The 24,124-nt window shown below is 43.3% G+C and overlaps 1 pseudogene; it reads right to left on the bottom strand.

Moving 5' to 3' along the window:
• Positions 1-23,061: 23,061 nt before the first annotated feature.
• On the bottom strand, positions 23,062-23,873 carry LOC103547343 (E3 ubiquitin-protein ligase RNF13 pseudogene; annotated as a pseudogene).
• Between the last annotated feature and the right edge of the window lie 251 nt (positions 23,874-24,124).

The raw sequence follows: 24,124 nt of genomic DNA, 5'->3' as shown, positions 1-24,124 counted from the left end.
GCTCTGAGGAATGGAACTTGCCCTTTGTTAGGAGACATTTACATTTGTAAGGTAAATCTCTATCTGTAAAAGGTGCCTCCCTCTCTGTACCAGAAAGAAGAAAGGAGATGACCTTGTCTCTAGAAACTCTTAATCAATGCCAAAGGCAAGGACTTACATCTGCATTTTGTTTACTGTACTTGTGTGGTAATCTCCCATACTCCCCCTCCCAACGTTGGCATTTCTTTAAGGATTAAGCATCTTTCCTTAGGCTAGGAACTGATTGCTGCACTCACCAGTGACCACCCAGCTCCAGACAATAGAATTGCCTCCTGCTATACCCTCTGAGATAGCAGACCCACTACCTGCTGTGTCCATCAAGCACTGTGCTGACAGGGCAATCTTGTGACTATTGTGGGAGGGACATTTCAATCATATTGAAACATCCTGTTTGGGGGTATATAACCACTCTGTGCACCCCACTTCTTCGGTGCCCTTTCTTCCTTTGGGAAGAAAGGCCCCGAGCCATGATTCCTCATAAAGCTTTGTTTAATTTTCTCTTGCTATGCTGTCTCATGTGAATTTAATTTGTTCTCCGGCCAGATGAACCCACATTAGGCAGAGGAAAAGTCTTCCTCCCCTACAGTTTCGTTAGTCTCGATCACTTATATGATTGCTAAATTGAGATGGGGAGCAGATAACAGAGCCTGGATTGCCTTCAGAGCCGTGTGGACCCGCAGCGCCACAGACTATTCATCTTGAAAAATGGCCAATCATACCCTTCCCAAATTGTCTACATGGGTGAGAAAAATTTTAGTTGTAAAGGTTACTTTAGGAGCTGCTCTGAGTGAGAAGAGTTTCAAGTTTTAAAGTCTGCTCTCAAAGCGGGAGTCCTGTGGACCTGCAATGTCTGTGTGAAAACAGCATGAATTTATTTCATCTGGTTTGGTTTTCACCCCAGGATACACATGTGCCTGCAAATGCTGGCTTCCCTTGACAATCCTGCAGGGCACCCAGAGTCTGTCTTCTCATTCAGCTTCTCCTTTATGTAACACTGCCTTTCCTTTTACGGTCCTCCAACTGACATTTTAAGAAATGTTTTTGGTAATTCTTGGCTATATTTCCAAGTAAATTTATACTTATGGATAAGTAATGGAGGTTTAGAATTCAAAAGTTCAAGACAGGAAAGCCTCTCCTTCTACTCCTGTCCTCCAGCTGCCAGTTCCCTCTCCAGAGGTGATAACTGTTGCTAGATTTTTTGCTGAGTACCAACCACTCCCATGTGTTGAAGCTGCCCTAGAAAGGAGATTCCTGAAAACTGGTTTTGCAACCCATGGGCTTTCACCACCTGAGGGCTGAAAAGGTTTCAAGAGTTGGAGATTCACGGATCAAGAGAGAGCTGCTAGGCTGCTTTGAGTCCCACACCTGCACTCTGAAAACATCTTTCTAGGGCCTTTAATACCTGTGTTGTCATGATTTGTTTAGGTGTCTCTCTCACCTCCTGAAATGCAAGCCCCTTGGAGGCGGTGTCAGCCCACCTCTGCCCCTATGACAGCACCACCTTCTTCTGATCCTTCCTATACCTCTGGGAATGGATCACCATGGCCTTTAGAGCAGGCATGCTGGCCCCAAGAAAGGAGGTGTGCCCTGGGAGCTCTCTTTGTGAACCCCACTTGGTGCCCCTCCTGCTTTCAATTTAGGATCTCACACCATATTTGACCCTCTGAGGAGCAGCAGTTTGGTATAATCAATCAATCATCTGCCCATTAGGCTGTTTTCTCACAACAAACCACCTCCCTCACTTCCACAGGTGTTTCCACTAGATTGATGGACAATTCAGTGTCACCAGGCTCACCTTGGGTTCTGCTCCTTGTCACACCTCACTGCATGGGCATGATGCTCAGTGAGCAGAGCAGAGGTCTCCTGAGATGAGATCACACCCAGGCTCGGACACCAGAAGGGCCTGAGCATGTCCAAAATGGATCTTACAGCCAAGCACAGAGCCTTGGGGACAGAGGTTAGAAAAATATCTGTGGCCCAGAGCCTGAGCAAGTGGCTGCTGCAGAACGAGGCTCACTGATGAAGCAAGGTCACAAGGAATTGGGAGGAGAGAGAACAAGGAGCCAGCTCAGGCCCCAGAGCCATGGAGCACTCAGCAGGGTGTGGGGGAGGCACAGGGGACTTGCAAACCAACCGTGGCTGAATTTCCAGGAATGTCCTAGGACAAGCAAGGCTAAGCCCTGGGGAGGAATGTCATGGAAAGCCAGGATTCGGAAGGGTGGTATAGGGGAGGAAGACATTTCCTCTAGTCACTCTGGGTCCTTCTGGTTGGGCTATGAATTAAAGTCACATGAGACAGAATAACAGGAGAAAATTAAACAAAGCTTTATAACATGTATACATGGGAGAAACTCAGGAAAACTGAGCAACTCGCCAAAATGGTAGAGGTTCTCATCTTAAATACCATCTTCAGCTACAAAGGAGGATGTTGGGGGTGGAGGGAGTCAATTATGGGAAAATACCAGAAAAGTACGATAAACAAGAGTCAGGTTATTACGCAGATTTAAGTCCTTGCCTTCCTCAGTGATAAGAGTTTCTAGAGATAAGGTCATCCCCCTTTCTTCCTGGTACAGAGAGGGAGACACCTTTACAGATGGAGATTTCCCTTACAAATGAAAATGTCTCTTAACAAAGGGTAACTTCTACTTTTCAGAGTTTCTCTCATGTCTGCAGTTTTTAAAAGTAACCAGCTCAAAACAATCCTTGTGCCAAAGAGACATATCTTGGGGTGGCCAATTCCAGTCCCCCACAGTGGTGTGAATGACACCGAAAGGCCCAAGAAGTCCCAGCAAAGAGGGTGGGAGGTGGAGACAGAGCTACCTGCCGAGAACTGTGCGTTCAGTGGAGAAATATCTCCCTGCTCCTGAGAGGGAATTATCTTCGTCACCTGATATCCTGAAGCTTCCTCATTGGCCCCCTGCTCGGACAGTGGTAGCAGGCTTAATAAGGGTGTGTAATGTTAAAGAGGAAACCACAGGCCCAAAATGGCATCTCTTGTACTAAAGCCCATGATACCAAACCTAAATTTAATACCTAACATAACTGCAGTTTCAACATTCTCCGGAAATATAATCTTAACCAGTCTGGAATTTTCTGGTCAGCACCAACAAGGGGATCTGGGCCCATGGGCCCTCTCCATCCCCAAGAGGAAGAAGAGGCAATCTGTGTGATATAATCCTTGTCATTTCCTTGCCCCCAAAGAGAAGATGTCCTAGCCCAAAATAATCCTTTCTTTTCTTTTGCTATTAACTTCCTTGCCCACTCTCCTTGGTATAAAAACTTTGCATTTTGTACAACTCCTGGGAGTCCCCTTCTGTTTGCTAGATGGGAGGCTGCCCGATTAGATCTTCAGATTTACTCAATGGAATTTTTGTTCATTAGCAGTAACATCCTAGGATTCCCATGCATGATCCTAGTAGATCTGACTTCCAGCAGAAATAATGGCTTACCTGTGGAAGTGTTTTCAATCCCAACATCATCCTAACACCTCTGGGTTTGTGAGGAGTTCACTGAGACTCTGAGGAATGTCCTCTGAGCCTGTGTGAGGGATAATCACAGTGATGAGGATGAAAAGAGCCAGTCACCTTGTCCTATAGATTTGACCAGTCAGGTACACTCACGAAGAGCAGGCAGGGATGCTTCGGGCTCATGGTGGACTCTTTCAACAAAGATATAATTCAGTCACATGGACACACCACCTACAGGGAAGGATGGGAAATGTAGTCTACTGCAGTATTGTCATTGGTGCATTTCCTAGCAGCTCAAAGGAAGTTTAAGGTGCTTAACATTTCCTCAAGGTTGTTTTTCAGAGCTCTGCTGGGAAGATATAACCAGCATCAACCGGCCTGAACCAGATCGAGCCCCACTGCAAGGGCAGCGGTTGTGTAGATGGACCAGAGATGACCAAAAGATGCTCTTTACTTCATCTTAATGCTAAAAATCTCCGCCCTGGGAGGAGCCTAGGCCTTACTGGCATAATATGTGATGTACGTGAGAGCATGTTTTCAGACTGCACCTGTGCAAGCTAATACTTGCCTCTACATGTGATGATAAAACTTCCCTTTTAAATATTCATTCCCCACCTGAAATAAAAGATACCTGCTTCCCTTTGTTCAGGGAGCCATGACTTTGGAAATGATTCCACATGGTCTCCTATTTGCTGGAAGTAAACTCTACTTTGTGTGACAACTTCTTCTGATAGAAGTCTGATTTTAACCCACCAGGAAGTGAGCCCACTTTGCTTCAGCAACAAAATTTGGTGACCCAGATGGGACCTCTGTCCCTCTGAGGTTCCAGTCCTCCAGCCACCCAGGTTCCTAACGGCTGGAGAATGAGCAGCAGCAGCTCCTCATGCTAACCCATTCATGCTACTAGGGGGCGGGGACTGGACCTCACAAGGCAGCCTCCCTTCTCTGTGCTTGTGCCACCAGCTTGACATTGCTGCCCCGTCAGGAGACCTAGCAACCACACTGAGAACCTTGCTCAGAGGATCTCCTGATGGAGGTAAGTGACGCCAACCCCAGGGCATGGCTATGAAAGTTGTTTCTTTAAGTTATCTCACAAAGTCTGTTTAAGCCTGGCTTCTGTTTCTTGGCAGGGGTATGAGTCCCTTCTAGACAAAGGATTGCACAGCCCGGAGGAACGGTAGCCATTCATCTGTTGACTAGTCATGTCTGACCTGATAAGGTATGTGTTTGTGTTCCCTCTGGACGTCACTGAATTTGAGCCTCTTGTGTGTTTGTGTTGTATCTGTGTTTGTGTGACAGGAGACGCCTAACAACTGCTTTCTTGATGCCTCCCTTTTCTGTTATAAACTAAGAACCTGGCTTTTGGACCTCGCAAAACTCTCTCAGTTCCTCAGCTTCTCTACCAGCAGTCCTTGGGCAAGTCTCGACGTCTGCTTGCTTTGTTTTCTTATGTGTTTGTCTTAAAGGAGGTTCCAGCACCAATCACTTCTAAAAATTTGGTTGTACCTTTCCTGTGGATCGTCTCCTCAGATGTCACTGTGGTGATTTTGTGCTTTTGGTCCTCCTTCTGGAGGCCCTTTATCAGCGCCAGGATCAGCTGTGTAGAAACCCCATGGTCTACCGAAGCTTAGCTCCTATAAAGGATCTTATTTCCATATTAGGTCAGAGATAAAATCAGAACTCCTACTTCTACAGAGAGAAATCCCAGAACTCCTACCTAACAATGCCTTGTGGCAGTGCCTGGCTGATACTGGGCTTAGTGAGGCCACAGACCACTTTGTCTCTCTGTCCAGTCATCAGGGGTATTACAACTCTGAAAAACACCTTGAGGAGATAGATCCATTTTCCACTTGGGTCTCGCATCAAACACTAAAGTCTTGAGCCTCCTCTGGGCAAAGTCCTGTGGTATTTGTGCCACCACCAAGTATCACCAGCTGCCCCTAGGCTGTTGGTTGGAAACAGACCCTAAAGAGAGACCCTAAAATATAGGAGGAGGGAAACTCCATCCTGGAGGAGAGCCTATTGGGCTGTAGCCTCCAGAATTGGAAGGCTTTTGGGTACTCCCCACTGACCTGAAAACAGTTAATCTTTTTCTGCAGTATGGCCTGGCCACAATATTTGTTGGAAGATAGGAAAAAGTGGCCAGAAAATGGGATCCTAAATTTTACACCATACTACAATTAAATCTATTTTTCAAAAAAAAAAAAAATCAAAACAAAACAAAAAATGGTGGAAAGGCTCCTATGCCCAACACTTTATGGCACATTATCAAAGTGAAGGGTTACCCAAAAAAATGTAAAATTTGCAAATTAAAGGTTGAACCAAAGGCTTCGAAAATATTGCCCATATTACAGAATCCTCTTGATGAAGAGGACTTGCTCCTCCAAGCCAGGAAACCTGAGGCCAAAAGAAGACCATGTCAAAGTCTACCTTGCTCTCTGACCCCAGCTTCAGCCCCACCGTCGAGCCAATCAGGGACCCCAGCAAGACCTCCACCATTTTCTCCTGATACCCAGACCTCACTTTCGCTCAAGCCAAAAGCTATAACCCCAAAGTCCCTCACCCCTGTAGATTTGGGACCAAATTCATTGCTGTCTAGCTGAGTAATTCCCATACAGGGAATCTGACTCTCCAGCAACACAAGACTTTTTACCCTCCTCTTTCAGGTAGTACAACTAGATTGGGAACTAGTTACAAGCCTGGAATCTACCCCCTGAGACAGGTGCCTGATGGGAATGGTGGACTTCTTAATGTGCACATCCCGTTTTCCACCTCTGATTTGTATAATTAGAAGGCACACGCTAAAAGATTGAGGGCAGACCCAGAGGAATTCATTAACTTGACAAAGGGAATCTTTTCCACCCATAATCCAACCTGGGCAGATATCCAAAGCCTGTTAACTACACTTCTCGTGGCCAAAAACAAGTCAGCTGTTCTGTTAAAGGCAAGAGAACAAGCAGACAATGAATATGACCCAGAGTCAGATATTCACAGGCCCAGCAAACAGGCAGTACCAGGGACTGACCCTGGATGAAATCCCAATGACCCAGATGACCAGGAAAAGCCAGGGCATTTCCAGGGTCTGCTTTTGAGAGCTATGTGAATGGTGAGTCAGCCACTCATTAACTACTCTAAATGAGGGAGACCCAGCAAGATCCTGAGGAAAACCCCTCCGCCTTTCTGCAGAGGCTGCGGAACTGCCTCAGGTGTTGTACCAACTGGGATCCTGAGGCCCAAGGCAGTACAGTGATTCTTTTTTTTTTTTTTTTTTTGAGGAAGATTAGCCCTGAGCTAACTACTGCCAATCCTCCTCTTTTTTGCTGAGGAAGACTGGCCCTGAGCTAACATCCATGCCCATCTTCCTCTACTTTATATGTGGGACGCCTAGCACAGCATGGCTTTTGCCAAGAGGTGCCATGTCCGCACCCGGGATCCAAACCAGCGAGCCCCGGGCCACCAAGAGTGGAACATGTGAACTTAACCTCTGCGCCACAAGGCTGGCCCCAGTACAGTGGTTCTTAATACCTATTTTATATCTCAAATTGCTCCAGAAATCAGTAGAAAACTCCAAAAATTAGCTGATCCTAATTGTGCACAGCAAGTAGAGGCTGCTTTCAGGGTATTCAACAACCTGGATGAAGCAGAGGAAAAGAAAGATGATAAAAAGATGGAGGGACAGGCAGCTCTGCTCACAGTAGGCCTCCAGCCTGCTCAAGGCAACCAGAGAGGGAGGAAGAAGATGCCATGGTGAGCAACCCCGGCCCCCACTACGGGACCAGCCGGCAACTGTGTTGGGCGCTAATCAATGGGCATACTGCTGGCAGGAAGGGCAATGGCTGCAGGACTGTCGGAACCATCCTCAGAGAGGGAGGGGATCAAACAGGACTAAGTCATGCCAACTTCCCTTGACTACAGATGAGATGTGACGAGGCCGTGGGGCTCTGTCTCCCCTGAGGAGCCCGGGGACCCTGGCAGTGGGAGGAGAGCAAGCTAAATTCTTGCTAGATACTGGAGCACATTCTCGGTGTGAAACACCCAGAAGGGAAACCTTTCCCAAGAGGAGTGTGATATCAAAGGAGTGTCAGGAAGAGGAGAAACTAAAAGTTTTCTGGAGCCTTTGACCCATGAAATAGGATCTAAAATGTTAAAGCATTCTTTTCTACACATACCAGAATGCCCTGTTCCACTTTCAGGGAGGGGCATACTATCTAAGCTGGGGGCCTCAATAAACATGGAGCAAGGTAAGATAGAGATCCAAATCCCTAAGTCTGGGAGTTGAGCTCATGGCCCTATTGCAAGATATGCCAGCCCCTGAGAAGGAAGAGATTCCCCTAAACGCTTTAAGCCAAGTAAACTCGGAAGTCTGGGCACTAGGGCAGGTAGGACAAGCAGCCAGTGCCACACATGTAAGGGTGGAGTTAAAGTAGTTAGATCATCAGCTTCGGGTAAAACAATGCCCCATGAAGCCAGAGGCCATTAGAGGAATCCTTCCTGTAATTAACAGACTTTTAGAATAAGAATTGATCAGGCCATGTAGATCCCCTTGGAACACTCCCATTTTACCCATTAAAAATTCAGGAATGGGAGAATATAGATTTGTTCAAGACCTTAGGGTTGTCGATGAAGCAGTCCGAGAGGGACATACGTCCTGTAGTACCTAATCCTTACACCCCGCCAGCTAATCTCCCTGGAAACAGTAGATTCTATACAGTGCTGGATTTAAAGGATGCTTTTTTTCTGTATCCCATTGGATCCCGAGTCCCAGGAAATATTTGCCTTTGAATGGAAGGACCCAGACTCCCACCAGAAGCAATAGTAGTGCTGAAGTGTCTTACCCCAAAGGTTTAAAAACTCCCCTACTATCTTCAGGAAAATTCTAGGCCTAGATTTAAGAGAATTAAATTAGAACAGAGTACTGTGCTACAGTATGTAGATGACATCCTAATAGCCAGCCCTACTAAGGAAATCTCCCATAAAAACGCTGTAGCTATGTTAAACTTCTTAGCCAATAAGGGATATAAAATGTCTAAAGGGAAGGCACAAATATCTAAGGAAACTGGAAAGTATTTGGGGTTTATCATTTCAAGGGGGCAGCGCAGAAAACTGGTAAAGTCAGCTTGCTTCACCAAAGACTCATAGGCAGCTACAAAGATTCCTGGCTTTTGCCACATTTGGATCCCTCTCTATGATAAACTACAGGGACCAGAAACGGACCTCTTTGAATGGGATAAGCTGTATGACCAAGCTTTCAATGAGCTTAAAAACTTACTAATGGAAGTGCCGGCACTAGCCTTACCAGACCTCAGCAAGACGTTTTACCTATAGGTTCATGGAATAGCTGTAGGAGTGTTAACCCAAATGTTGGGACCCCTAAAAGGAGCAGTAGCCTATTTCTCAAAGCAACTAGACACTGTAGCAAAATGATGCCCCCCGTGTTTGAGAGCCATAGCTGCCACCTGCCTATTACCAAAGGGCCTATTACCCATGCCTGCCCAGAAGTGATTGATCAGGTTTACTCAAGCTGCAAAAATCTCCAGAGCAAACCGTTGCCTAAGGCAGAGGAAGTATGGTTTGTAGATGGGAGCAGCTTCATGCATAATGGACAAAGAAGAGTACATTATGCAGTAGTGTCTCTTCATGCAAGGAAGCCAAGGGGCTAACACCAGGCACCTCAGCTCAAAAGGCAGAAATAATTGCACTAACTAGAGGCTTGGAATTGGAAAGAGGAAAAATAATACCTATATACACAGACTCTAAGTATGTTTTCTCTGTAATTCTCGCTCACGGAACCATTTGGCAAAAAAGAGGACTTCTTAATAGCAGCAGTAAAAAAATTAAACATGGTCCAGAGATCCTTAAACTGCTAGAAGCAGTACAGGGCCCAGAGAGAGTAGCTGTGTTCCACTGCAAAGGCATCAAAGAGGAGAATCAGAGACCATAAGAGAAAACAACTTGGCAGATGTAGCTTTGAGAAAGGCTGCCATACCAGACAGCTTGTCCAATTACCATTAATTCCCACTCTACCCTTATATGAGTTTACACCAGTGTACTCCTCTGATAAAGTCAGGGAAGCCACCACAAAGGGTTACCAATGGTCCCCAATAATCCAGGGCTGGATGATAAACCAATAAGGACATATTTGGGTCCCCAAACAGCCTGGGGGCTCCTTAAGAGTGCTCGTGATGCTACACATTATGGAAAAGAAACCTTATACCTGTGGCTAACGAAAGTCAGAAGCACCCCAGGTATGAAGGATCTCATTGACAAAATAACTGAACAATGCGTTTATTGCCAAAAAAAACAATGTGCAAACTAGACCTCCCGTACCCGCCCTGGCCAGAGAAACTCAGATCTGGGGAACTTTACCAGAAAAGATTGGCAAGTTGACTTTATTGGTACGCCCATGGCCCCTGGGGATACAAATACCTCTTGGTGTTTATGGATGCATTCACCGGATGGGTTAATGCTTTTCCCTATAGGTTGGAAAGGGCAGATGAGGTAACAAAGGTGTTGTTAAAAGAGATGATTCCCCGTTTAGGGTTGTCCCGAGCAACTCAGTTACAATGGGCCAGTCTTTATATCAAAGATAACCTCCAAAGTGGCCAGAGATTTCAAAATTAAATGGAGGCTAAATGCTGCCTAGAGACCACAATCATCTTAAAAACCCTGAGCGGCCAATCAAAATTCTAAAAAAAAAACCTTGGCTAAACTGTGCCAAGAGATGCAGGAAAATTGGCTAAAACCACTGCTAACAGCCCTCACTTGGATGAGGGCCGCCCCAAAAGGCAAACTAATGCTTAGCCCCTTTGAAATGACCTATGGGAGGCCATTCCCTAAAGACTCAGATTCACTCATAAACCCAGACCCAGAGGCTCCCATGGCAATCAAACACATAATCAATCTAAAACAGGTGGTAGATGCCCTCAATAAATATGGAAACTTCTGTCTTCCCACGCCCACAGAGGTCAAACTCCACCCTTATGAACCTGGAGATTGGGTCTATCTTAAAAGTTGGAGAGGCAGTTCACCCCAGGATCAGTTAAAACCCTTTTGGGTGGGGCCTTGCTAGGTGTTACCAACCACACACTCTTCCCTGAAATTATAAGGAATCACCTCTTGGATCCACCACACACGAGTGAAAAAGGCATCCATGTCTCCAAATCAAGAGAGATCATCACAGACAACTCATGACTCTGAGTTTTCCTGCGAACTGCTCTGATTTGAAACTCTTGTTCCAGGGACATCAAGAAGATCAGTAAATCCCAATGACCTGCCAATTTACCTTGGCAGAAGTACTAGGGATTACATTTGCTATATTTATGCTAATAGCTTTAACCCTCACACTTACCTGTGCTTCCACTGGTACTCCTATAACCGAGGGCTTTGGCTTTGCTGATAGAACGCATCCCTAACCCACAAAATACATTTGTCTCACTGGATAATAATAGTAACCCTGACTTTGAGAACCCCCTTGGTTTCCAGATGGAGATGGGAAAACAATACTCTAGTCAGGCTAACACAGGATATCCTCCAAGGAAAGGACCTCTCTGACTGTTGGTCTGTCACCACCAGCCCACAGCAGATGGGGCCCATGCTCTCTTGCAAGGGATGCCAGCATCTCCCAGGGACATATGTAGGCAAACACATACTTGGGAGAATCTATCACACCCCAACCCAATAATCTGGATAAATCCCAAGCCACCTTTGCATTCCCCTATACCTTGGTGTTTTCCATCAAGGATTCCAACATGGTAGACTAATGTAGACTCTAATTTCAACCTTACAAAAAAAAAGAATGTGCGGGGAACTCAAACATAACATACACACCTGGGCGGAGAGCACACCACGTCAACACCTTTGACTATATGCCCCTACAGTGATTTCAAATACCCTTTTCGAATGAGACTAGAATCTCCGGCACTTGCAAGGACTCCATCATAGATGCCGGTGTAGGGGAAAAACAGGTGACTGTAAGCTGGCCATCAGAACGCCAAAGTGTGGGGACTAATTGGAATAAGTGGGCAAACTGGAGAAAAAATGATGATCAGATTAGCCCCAAACTCCAAAGTCATTACCCTGGGCGTGATCCACTGAGGATGCTCAGTCTAACAGCATGGTTACAGTCCGCTATAACTCTCCTACCAAAAAAGACTATCCCTCCCCAACCTGGCCTTATTTGTTTACTCTTGGGATTCATGTTTCTTGAGGGCCAAACAAGCCAGGGGTTGGTGGTCAGATGTCTAGATACCACCCAAATGAGAGGTACATGGACAATAGGGTATGTAATTCCACCTGAAGATTAAAGTTTTCACAAATAGAACACATGCAAAAAAACTCGCCTTAGATGTACAAAATGAGTTGCTGGCCTAGTGGTAGCAAGGGTAATGTCCCTAACTGAGTCACTGGTGGCATTGTCGGGAGGTACCATTTATAATGCAGTCACTATTAAAAAAGTCACTGCCACAGTGGCCATGGTGGCCAGCAAATCAGCCCTAGACTTTAAGGTGTTATAAAAGTCCATCCACCCTTTAGCCAAAACGGCTCTAAATCATAGAATTGCTTTGGATTACCTTTTGGCAGACCAGGAAAGAGTCTGTGCCCTAACGAATATGTCTTGCTGTTTCTATGAATGCTAGCGGCACTGCAAAAAAAAGGCTGCAAGTGGGTTGCTGAAAAAAGCCACTTGACTAACAGAAAAGGGTCAAGCAGATGTCACAGAACACATCTGGAATGGGGTCAAACAAGCCCCTTCGGCTTAACTTGGTTCTTCCTGCTTTGGGGCCCCCTAATAGCTGTCCTTCTTCTCCTGCTCTTTGGACCTTGTATGCTTAATTGTCTGGTGCAGTTTGTGATAAAACACATTGAAGCAATAAAATTACAAATGGTGGTTACACATGGATACCAGCAGCAAAGGGCAATGTCTAGTGACTCACAAACATATCTTAAATTAGCTAGGGAAAAATATCTGCTCCTCCATTGGTTCCTGTGATGACAATGCCCATACCCAGCAGGAAACAGTTACGGAAGGTGGAGTTTCAGCCTGTGCCCTTCAAGAATGAGGAGCAGGATAAAAATCTAGAGGAGGGATTTTGTCATCCGCGCATTCCCTAAGCAGCTCAAAGGAAGTTTAAAGGTGCATAACACTTCCTCGAGGTTCTCAGCGCTATGTTGGGAAGAGATAACCACTGTCAACCGGCCTGAACAAGACTGAGCCCCACTGCAAGGGCAGCATTTGTGCAGACGGCCCAGAGATGACCCAAAGATGCCCTTCACTTCATCTTAATACTAAAATCTTCAGCCCAGGAGGAGCCTAGGCCTTACCGGCATAACATGTGATGTATGTGAAAGCGTGTTTTCAGACTGCGCCTGTGCAAGCTAATACTCGCCTCTACATGTGATGACAAAGCTTCCCTTTTAAATATTCATTCCCCACGCAAAAGAAAAGACACCTGCTTCTCTTTGTTTGGGGAGCGACGACTTCGGAAATGATTCCACGTGGTCTCCTATTTACTGGAAATAAACTCTACTTTGTGTGACAACTACTTCTGGTGGAGAGTCTGATTGTAACTCCCCAGGAAGCGAACCCACCTTGGTAACAGTGATACAGACTGAATGTTTGTGTCCGTCTCTCAGAATTCCTACGTTGAAGCTCTGATTTCCAAGGCAATGGTATTTGGGGGTGGGGCTTTGGGAGGTGCTTAGGTGTAGATGGCGTCATAAGGGTGGAGCAGCCATGATGGAGATTAGTAGTTTAAGGATTTATAAGGTCCTTATAAATAGAGGAAGAGACCAGAGCTCTCTGGCTCTCTCCCCTTGTCTCTCTGCCATATGAGGACACAACAAGAAGGTGGCCAGGAGGAGGAGACTCACCAAGAGCCTAAGCTGCCAGCACCTTGATCTCAGACTTCAGCCTCCATAACTGTGAGAAAGGAATGCCTATTGTTTAAGCCACCCAGTCTCTGGTATTTTATTTAGCAGCTCAAGCAGACTAAGACACAGAGTAGCAAAATAAGCCAAGAAGGCATTGTGGTACACAGTTACCAGTCTCCTTCACACTAAAAAGCATTACATCATGTTCATTATGCCCCTATTTAAGAAGACAGGGGCAATTCCATTTGTACTTGACCCTCAGCAAGTTCTCTATTTAGGGTCACAGAGATCATAACATTAGACACAAAACAAAGGAAATAAATAAGGAAAGGAAAGGAAAAACAACTAATGCTTGGTTACACAATGCACTATATTGACAAATAAAAATGGCAAGTAATAGGATATATTGGAGTATATGAGGAAGCCATTTTGTGTAAACCTAATTCGGCCTGACCTTGTCTTTCCAAAAGCGCCTGACCGAGGCTGTTGAGCATGCATTGTATATCTGCTTTAGACGTTCCCTATGGCAAAAGCAAAGGCCCTTGAGATAAAGGTGCAACTTCCCTCCCCCTCCCAATGTTGGCATTTCTTTAAGAATTGAGCATCTTTACTTAGGCTAGAAACTGATTGCTGCACTCACCTGTGACCACCCAGCTCAAGACAATAGACTTGCCTCCTGCTACGCCCTACGCCCTCCGCCCTCCGAGAGAGCAGACCCACTACCTGCTGTGTCCATCAAGTGCTGTGCCGACAGGGCAATCTTGTGACTATTGTGGGGGGGACATTTCAATCATATGTGAAACGTCCTGTATGGGGGTATATAACCATTCTGTATACCTCACTTCCTTGGGGCCCTTTCTTCCTTTGGGAAGAAAGGCCCTGGGCCATGGTCCTCAGATTTCAGTTCAGAATAAACTCACCTAAATTTTCATTTATAGATTGGTTATGGATTATTTTCGTCAACCATATCTACAAAGACATCCTAATGTTAACATTGATTATTTGGTTTTCAATTTTAGGCTCAAACTATTAACAAAATACTGGAGAGTTAACCATGCTTATGGAACAGAGGATAGATGTCACCCAACTTTGATTTTGTAAAAGTAAAAACATAGTTGAAAGATGTAGAGAATTGGAAGAGGGAAGGAGTGGGGAGGGCAAAGTGTAAATGCAAAGGTCAAAAGTGGGGGAGTCAAGAGATATACTGCCTCTAGAGAATGGGAAAAGATAAAGAGACATGAGTAAGTCCCCTGACAGTACGCAGGTCAGCGTGTGACAAGAGATTTTCACACACTGAGGTATATGGGTTAGCTATTCTGGTTCAAAACTGTTTCAGCTTGAACTAAAGAAGCCTGACTTATGGTCTATCAAACATACACTGTGCATCTGCTTTAACCATTAAAGTAAAGAATGCGTTAGACATTATCTCAAAGTAGAAGAATGCACTCTTTTAAGATAAGAATGCATACTTCCCCTCCTCTGCCCACCAGTATCAGTAACACCTATGTTAGTGCTGCTGAAGATAAGTTCCCTCTCACAGACATCAGGGTCATGTTGACCTACTAATCTGCAACTGAATACCTCTTTGAAACTTTGATGAATATGCATCCTGGGCATGTTGAATGTATGTTCTTTGTTCGAATGAAGGTATAAAACTGTACTGAAAACCGTGCTTCTCCAGAAAGCTTTCTTCCTTTGTGGAGACTGCCTTCCAAGATTATAGTCCTGAAGCTTGGTTCTAATAAAGGTCACCTCATCTCTCTTATCTATAGAATGGTTATTGGTTGTTTTGTGTCAACATACGGAAGAAGAGGGGGAGGTTATATAACTGTATAGCTGGAGTGGGAGTAGATACAGGAGGATGAAAGTCAGCTGTCATAGCATGCAGTCAAGAAGCAATGTCTAAAATGGATATATAAAGAAGTAGCATACACATAATATACCGAGGTAAGGAGGCAACCACCAGAAAAATCAAGTATAGAAAGAGTTCAAAAGTAGTTGCTCCAGGATAGCAGGATTAAGTGGAACTGGGAACTGTTGCCTTTCTGTACTGCCTGGTTTACTTAACAGTTGTGCCCGAACTACGTTAATGAAAATGCTAGAAATAGAAGAGGGATGGTTGTGATGCATTTGAGAGACCTATGCATTCAAAATAGTAAAATTGAAATGTATTGTGTTGTTTAAAGGCCTTTATCTTTCCAGAACACCCAGCCATTTCTTAACGGTGTAAGATAGCCAGAATTTTACTACACCAGTTCTCCTTTCTATCTGAAGTAGGTCACTATCCAGCTCCTTCTTACAGCCACTGAAAACTAGAAGCCTGCAGCTTGGTTGCAGTGTAACTACTTAAATAAAGAATAACCAATTAATTAGTCATTAGGTACACTACTATTTTGAATGAAATCAGGCTTTGCCCGAAGATATTGGTCCTAATATATTTTGCTTGCCTAACTGGCAGTTTTATGTGTATACAGAGCATTTCTTCCCAAGCAAGAATCCACAAGAACCTTATACTTTTGTACGCCCGGCACCTGTAGCCCATTATCCTCTGCCAGATGGCCACATGTTAATCCCTCTCCCAGAGAACTTTGCTCACATATTCTCCTAGTGCCTGTGTACTTAGCACCTATTTATGTCTTTGACTTTTTGAATAAGGAAAAAGATAATGTTTTCGCTAAGTAAAAACCAGGCAGCGAGCAAAAAGAAGACATCAGTGAAACAAAATGGAGAATCCAAAAGTAGACCCAATTACATATGAATTTTAGTTCATGGTAAAGGTGGTTTTTTTAAACAAGGAGGAAAAACATGGATCCGCTGACAAACGGTTTGGGGGAAAACTAAATTCCTACCATGTTCCCTCATTTTGGTGCCTCAAAGATTTAACATGTATCAAGGAGTTGAACATAAAATAAACTGGAAAATTTCAAAAAGGAAATATGAGTGAAGGTAGGAAAGGCCTTTCTAAGAAGGATATAAAACCTAGAGACTAAAGTAAAAAACTGATAACTTTGAATACATAATTTTTTTCTCTATGGAATAAAAGTTAGTCTAAACAAAATCCAAAAACCAGTGTCAAATGAAAAAAGATACTTAAAACATATATGGCAGCAAAGCGCTAATTTCCTTAATTTATAAAAAATTTATGTAAGTCAATAAAAAAATGACAATCAAATACAAAAATAGGGAAAAGATAAGAAGTAGCAGTTTTCAAAGAAAACAGATTTTCAGCATTAAGTACAGATGAATAAATAGTGAAACTTAGTAATTATTAAGTGTAAACCAAAACAAAAATGAAATACGAGATTGACACACATTTAGGTTCGATGATAGCCACCCTCATTGAAGAGGTAGGATACAGGCTCTCATGTCCTGCTGTGGGAATGTAAACTGATGGACTCGGGGAGGAAAATTTGGCTATCAGTATTTATAGTACCTTCGACTTAGCATTCCCACAATTAAGGAGATATACTATGGATACACTTACAAAATCTTGGCAAGATAATCTATAAGGTTGGGTTCCTTGTGGTTTCTGTAATGGAAAAAACTTTTAAAGGAGGGAGAGAAAGAGAAAGAGAGACAGCCAAATGGACCTTCAGCAGGAAACTTGTAAATAAGAATTTAATAGTCTGACCACACCAAATATTGACAAAGTTGCTGGGCAATGGGAAGTCCCTTCTACTGCCTTGGGGGTGGAGAAGGTTGGGTGCTAACAGTGAGAAACAGTTTCCGGGCCAGCCCTGTGGCACAGCGGTTAAGTGCATACACTCCGCTTCGGCAGCCCGCGGTTCGACGGTTTGGATCCCGGGTGCGGACATGGCACTGCTTGGCAAGTTATGCTGTGGCAGGCATCCCACATAGAAAGCAGAGGAAGATGGGCAGATATTAGCTCAGGGCCAGTCTTTCTCAGCAAAAAGAGGAAGATTGGCAGCAGATGTTAGCTCAGGGCTAATCTTTCTCAAAAAAAAAAGAAAGAAAGAAAGAAAGAAACAGTTTGGCACCACTACTAGTGAACTTGACATATCCATGACCTAGAAATTCCAGTCCTAGAAACGTACCTTTAAAAATCGGTGCACATGAACACCAAAACACATCTATAAGTACGTTCATAAAAGCATTTTCTGCAATAGGCCCAAACTGGAAACAATCCAATGTCCACTGACATTAGAATTGATTTTTTAGGTAAGACTTAGTATACAATGGAATACTACTATAGAGTAATGAAAACGAATGAACTCAACCACATGCCATGACATGGATGAGTCTCATAAATATAACATGGAGAAAAAGAAGCAAGAAACAACAAAATTCATAAAGTATGATTCCATTCAAACAGTTCATAAACAGAAATCAAACTATCCTATTTAGAAATGTACCCATAGCTGGCAAAATTTTTAAAATGCAAGGAAATTATTATCACAAAAGTCAGGATAGAGTGACTTCTAGTAGGAAGAAATAAGGCTATAACTGAGCAGGAGTCCACTGGGGGCCTTTGGGTGGTAGCAATGTTCTATTTCTTGACTTGAGCAGTATCTAAATGTTATGTGTGTGTGTGTTTGTGTGTCCATGTGTATGTGTGTGTGCTTTATGTATGTTATATAGCACAAGAAAAGTAAAGACAAAAGAAAATTTAAATGTATTATTGGGATAGCCTTATAATGATTTCAATGTCACTCTCAAAAAAGAGAACGAGACAGCTCTTGAGGTACTCATGTAGAAGGTCTCTAAGATGTATTAAGTGAAAGAAACAGAGTGCCAAAGTGTATATAGCAGAAAGATGTTTGTGTAAATAAAAATGGTAGATACGTAGATAGATGATAGATATATGGATATATACATACATAAATACATTCATAGATAAATAGGTGGATGATGGATAGATAGGTAGATATGTAGATAGATGATGATAGATCAATAGATAGATGATTAATAGATAAATGATAGATGAAGGAGGGAAGAAAGGAAGGAAGGAAACTAGGTAGATAAATGCAGAGAAAGAGATTTACATAGATACATCATAGATAAATAGATAGAAAAATAGATAAATGAACGAGTACAAGATAGAGTACATAGAAATATAGCTACACAGAAACATAAAAGATACAAAGGTATGTAGATAATCGATAGATAAATTAATTTATAGACATATAGATGCAGAGATAGATAAGTGGGTAGATATACAGCTGATAGGATGCATTGTGTAGATTTTGTTTTGTTTTTGGAGGGAATTAGAAGAAAATTAATAGTTATTCTCTCATACAGTGTTATATGTCCATAAAACATGATGTGGCATTACTTGTGAGTATGTGCCATTTTGATATAGTTTAATATGATGCCAATTTAAAATATATTTTCCTGTATATGCATAGAAAAGAAAGGCAGTAAGAACGTACACAAAATATTGAAAGTAATAACATCTAGTAATAGAATTGCGAGTGATCTTATTCCATTTTGCCCCTTATTTAGATTTCCCAAAACTTTAACAATAAATATCTATTTTTGATTTAAAAATATAACTATCTCTTAAATTAGAATATAAATAAAACACAGACAAACTTGACTTTAAAAAAATACAAGGACCCAGGTAAGCATTACTCTCTTCATTCACGACTTTTCACTTGAGTCCTTAAACAGGGAGGGATGACTTCAGCAAAGGTCCTAGCGAGCTTTCTCTCTGAAAAGCTGTGTGAAGCGGGCGGCCTGTGACTGTTACCCTGCGTGGGAGTCTCTTGCTCCAGGGCCAGGGAATTTGACAGGAGAGAAAGGGCAGGCTCCGAGCTGGGGAAGGCAGACCCCGCCTTCAGGCAGAGCCAAGACTCCACTCGCTCGCAAACCTGAAGCCAAATTAAACAGCTCGGCAAACCCCAAGAGCATGGCTTAGATATTCATTCACTCACTCATTAAACAAATATTTATTGGACACCTACCAAATGCTGCAGTGGCCCTAGGCCCTGGGAATATAAAGATGAAGTGTCTTCCTGCAGGGATATTACATTATAATAAAGGAGAGAGAGAGTAAGTGAATACGTTATAACAAAACATTAAGTGCTCTGAAGAGAAATAAAGCAAAGGCAATAGTGAACAGGGATTTGCCTGTTTTAGATGGGCTGGTCAGAGAAGGTCTCTCTGAGATGGTGACCTTTGGGCTGAGACTCAAATGAAGAGAGGAAACAGTGATGCAAGGGTCTGGGGGAAGAGCATGCCAGGTGGTGGGAAAAGCAAGTACAAAGGGCCTGAGGTCAGACCAAACTCAGTGTGTTTGAGTAAAAGGCTTAAGGTCCACTGACTTGTGGTTTGAGCAAACTAATAAAGAGAAGACGAAGTTAGAGAGGGCTGCAGGGGCCAAATCAAGCAGGATCTTGTGAGCTCTGGATTTTCTTCTCTACATGCCATTGCAGTGTCATCCAAGCTCTTATTTGACTAACAGTGTTGAGAGCCATCACAAGCTCCTTGGGCTTTCCAAGTGTTTGACATAGATGCATTCTCTCGAAGCATTTTGGGAGGTCTTTCAAGGACAACCCACACACCACAGCTTCCTCTGACGGGAGAATCTCCCCTGTAGCTCCCTTGGTGTAGGTTGGTTCTTAGGACTTCTTCCTTATTCCAGAGCTTCTGGCAGGACCCTCCAGCCTATTTCTGCTGAGCTCTCCTCTTCTCTCCATGTGACGCTCCTGCTCGGGCTCCTTCCCTGACTCCTGCTCGTCCCTCACAATAGTTACCTGGTCCACAAGAATCACTCGAGCATCCTTTCACCAAGGGAACACAGGCTGCATCCCTGTTCAGCAACCTGATCTCTCCACCATTAGCACAGGGAGCCCACCTCGGCCTCTAGGCATGTGTCCACCAACTGCAGGAGACATTTAACCAGTTCTCAAGTGGTACTGAAGACACTTCTCTCCTTAGGCCAGTGTTCCTCCACCTCGATACTATGGGCATTTGGGGCTATATATGTTTTAATTGTGGGGGACTATCCCGCGCACTGCAGGATATTTAGCAGCATCTTTGGCCTCCCCCCAGTAGATGCCAATAGCATCCCTCCAGACATGACAATCCAAAATGTCTCCAGACATTGCCAATGTCCCCTGTGAGGAAAAATCCTCCCAGTTGAGAACCAACTTCAGCCCTAGGCTGAAGGTGAGGGAAAAGCATACTTCTCTGTGGGAATAGAATTTGGTTTGCAAAGCCCAAGGCAGCAGCTCTCTTACTCAGTCTCCAACTCCACCTTGGCCTTGCCAGCCTCTCTCATACCCTAAGTGGTGAAAGCTCAAGGCATGCAACACCAGTTGCTAGTGCTCTTTTCCAAGTACTGCAAAGGTCCCCTGCCATGTCCCTGAGAAATATGAGAGTATTCAGAACCTGGAATCCTGGAACCTCAGTCAAAATTGAGACAGAAATAGTCCTATTCTCACTTCCTATTATCGAATCATTTTTTAGAAAAAGTGAGCAAACGAATCACACTCACATTTGCTAGCACAGACCCTGCACAGAGCATCTCTTAGATGATTCACAAGAGACTCAGAAAATAACGTTTGTTTTTACTGAGGAAGGGAACAGGGTGATGGGCCAAGCAAGCACAGAGGCTTTTCACTTTTGTAACTTTTGAATTCTAAACCATGTTATTATCTATAAACTTACTTTTAAAGGGGAAGAAGAGCCAAGAGTTGGAAAAAACAACAATTTTAGAATCTTATAAGGAGAGGCAGGATTGTGTAAAAAAAGGGCACGTGGAGAGGCTGAATTCTGGGAAGGCAAGATGATCCAGCTGTTGTGTGGTCCAAGTGTGTCCTGGGGTAAAAGTGAAGTAGACGAAAGCAATTTGTGTAATTTTTGCAGAAATATTGCAAGTCCACAGGATTTTTCCTCTGAAGGACAGATTTAAAAGCTGGACTATTTCCACCCGGAGACTATATAATCAATGTATTCATTCACTTTCTTTCTCTTAATTAATACTGGAGTGCCTGCTATGTGCCAGGTACTCTTCTAAGTGCTGAGGATACAGCATTGACAAAACAAAACCCCAGGCTCCATTTATTCTAATGCAGGGAGAGGTCAGAAAATGCAAAATATGTAAATTATACAGTTCGTTAGAGGGTAAGAAATGTTAAAGAGAAAAAGGAAATAGTCAAGGTTATATGAGGAGTTCCAGGTTGGGGGGTGGGGCTAGGTACTGAAGTTTTAAATAGGGGGGGTCAGGGAAGGAGGATTCCATGAGAAGATGACTTCTGAACGAACGCGTGAAGCTGCAGAGGGACGGAGACTCAGACTTTCACACAGGACCACGTGCTCAGAAGGGCCCCCTCCTTGGTCTGATGCTCTGCTGTCACAGTCTTGAAACTCTTAATAAATTTTTAACAAGAAGCCCCACATTTTCATTTTGTACTGGACTTCACATACTATATGGCCAGTCCTGCTTTCCGATAACTGTGGGACAAGCTTTGCAGGCAAAGAGTACATCTGGATATTAAGGAGCAAGGAAGCCAGGGCGACTGGAGATTGAGTCAAGACAGTAATGGGGTGAGGTACCACACAACGTAAGACCAGCCTAAGGGCTGCGCTCTTCCTCCGGGTGAGATGGAGAGCAATTGTGAGCTTCCAGCAGAGGAGAGACGCAACACGTGTTCGTTTGTTTGTTTGCCAGTTCTTAAAGTGGAAAAAATGTTTATTAACATTCAAACTCCCTTCACGCAAGGCCGTCTAAAAGTTCTTAGCATGTTGATTATACAGAAGTCTATATTTTCTACATAGTTACAGTGATGTATAAGATAATTTACTTTTCATAATACATTGTTTAAATACATCATTAGTTCTGTCTGTTGAACATAAGCAATTATTTTCAAATCCAATACTTGAACAATTTCCTCTGTACATAGTTTAGCAGGGCTAATTGGCATAAGATGCTCTTTATCAAGAGGTATATGATCTGAGTATTAACAGTTGCTGAAGTTTGGTATTTTTACACAGCATTTTCTTTTCACTTTGAGCACAACACAAAGCCCTTAAGGATACTGAAATTCAGGAAGTAAAGTCCAGAGATATATTGCTTTAGCTGATGAATCAAATTCATACATAGCACTATAGCGTTAAAAATCTTTAAAAAAAAACTTTTGAAATGTGCACTAGTACAGACCTTTCCTATCAGGATAAGACTACCTGGGAATAGAAAGGAAAAAGACAGCTTTGAGTTTCTTTGTGGTGCCCATAGGAGGAAAAATGCTAAATTAGCTTGTGGCCTCTCACTAATGATGGCAACTGGGGGAAATTCCAGAGCGACCAAATTCCAACTCAATGACTCTAAGTAACTTTATGGAGATGGGGGCTGGCTTAGCTCATGCCAGGTGGCCACAGCACTGATCTTGTGTGTAAAACATGAAACATGTGCGTACTATGATCTAGGTCTTAATTGCAAGCTATACTGAGGAATTCATCTTTTAGTGTTTTGGCTATATTTCATTCCAAAAAGAAGAGTTGACATGATGCTTGAGTTACAGCACCAGTCTATTACTAGTTATCAGCGAAATGAAGCACACTCCTGCAGATAAATAGCAGATGAGAAAAACCTGTTTCAGTAATCGGACTAAACTGCAGAATACTAAAAAGTAAGTTATTCCTACAGAAATCTCTGAAGGGAGCAAAAACAGTCAAATTCTATACCGAAATAAAGGAAAATAAGCCAATCTCCTTCTGAAGGTCAAACAGTATTTGCTATGTTGTAACCCCATTCACCATTAGAGTGTAGCTGGACCACAACACCGTGTTCACTAATTTCATTTCCTGCATCACTACTGTCGTATCTTCAGTGTCATCTTCCTCATAGTCTGAAGATTCTGTCATGGTATTGTGAGCAGGATTCCGACAAAGTCCCAAATGACTGAGTGCTGACAGAGCCAAAGATCTAAGTGGAGGGGTATGTTCTGACACTTCAGTTTTCTTCCTGACTGCTGTCTGTGTCAGAGTCTGAATTGCCTTGAGAAGGAACAACTTTCTGCTTGCAGACTGGACAGGTTTTTTTGCTTTTAGTTAGAGGATGGTCTACACGTTTGCAATGATAAGCATGGGAACAGGGAAGGATTCTGAGCTTGTCTCCATCTTCATACTCATCCAAACAAATGGCACATACGTCATACTCATCTCTTTTTTTGAATTTATGTATAGGGAGTTTCTTAAGTTGATCTTTATGAAGTCTATTCCTTCTAGCTCTATGTCTATCCTGGACAAATTTCGTGATCCTGAAAATGACTATCAAGATGAGACAGCTGCCCACTATGATAAGGAAGGGCATTAGTTAATATTCCAGAGGAAGACTAAAATCTGGAACTAAGAAAACATGGCTCCCTTTTTCATAGGTGAATTCATCTTTCAGGGAATTAGCTGATGATTTGCCAATAAAGACAGATGGAATGTCAATTTTCTTTAGCACATCAACTGTACTTACTGGTGTTGGATCCAATGCTAATGAGGTCATTGGAATCAACATTGTGAACTATGGCTCCAACACGTGTTTTAAAAGGATCACTCTGGATTTTTATTGAGAGTAGACCATAGATGGACATAGGCTACTGCAACAATCCAAGTGAGACGTGAGTTGTACCCAGGCGTTGTCAGGGTAAAGGTCGTGAAAGGTGAGAAGATTCTGGGTGTATTTTGGGGGATTTGCTAGATTTTATATAGGGAAAGAGATTAGTAGAAGAGTCAAAGATGAGTAAATCTGGCCTGAGCAACCGGAGCGGTGGAGTTGCCATTTTTGAAGTACA

This window comes from Equus przewalskii, unplaced genomic scaffold (genome assembly GCF_037783145.1).
Source record: "Equus przewalskii isolate Varuska unplaced genomic scaffold, EquPr2 ChrUn-3, whole genome shotgun sequence".
NCBI lineage: Eukaryota > Metazoa > Chordata > Mammalia > Perissodactyla > Equidae > Equus > Equus przewalskii.
The sequence above is the reverse complement of the archived record's forward strand: the minus strand, read 5'-3'. Positions and strand labels throughout refer to the sequence as shown.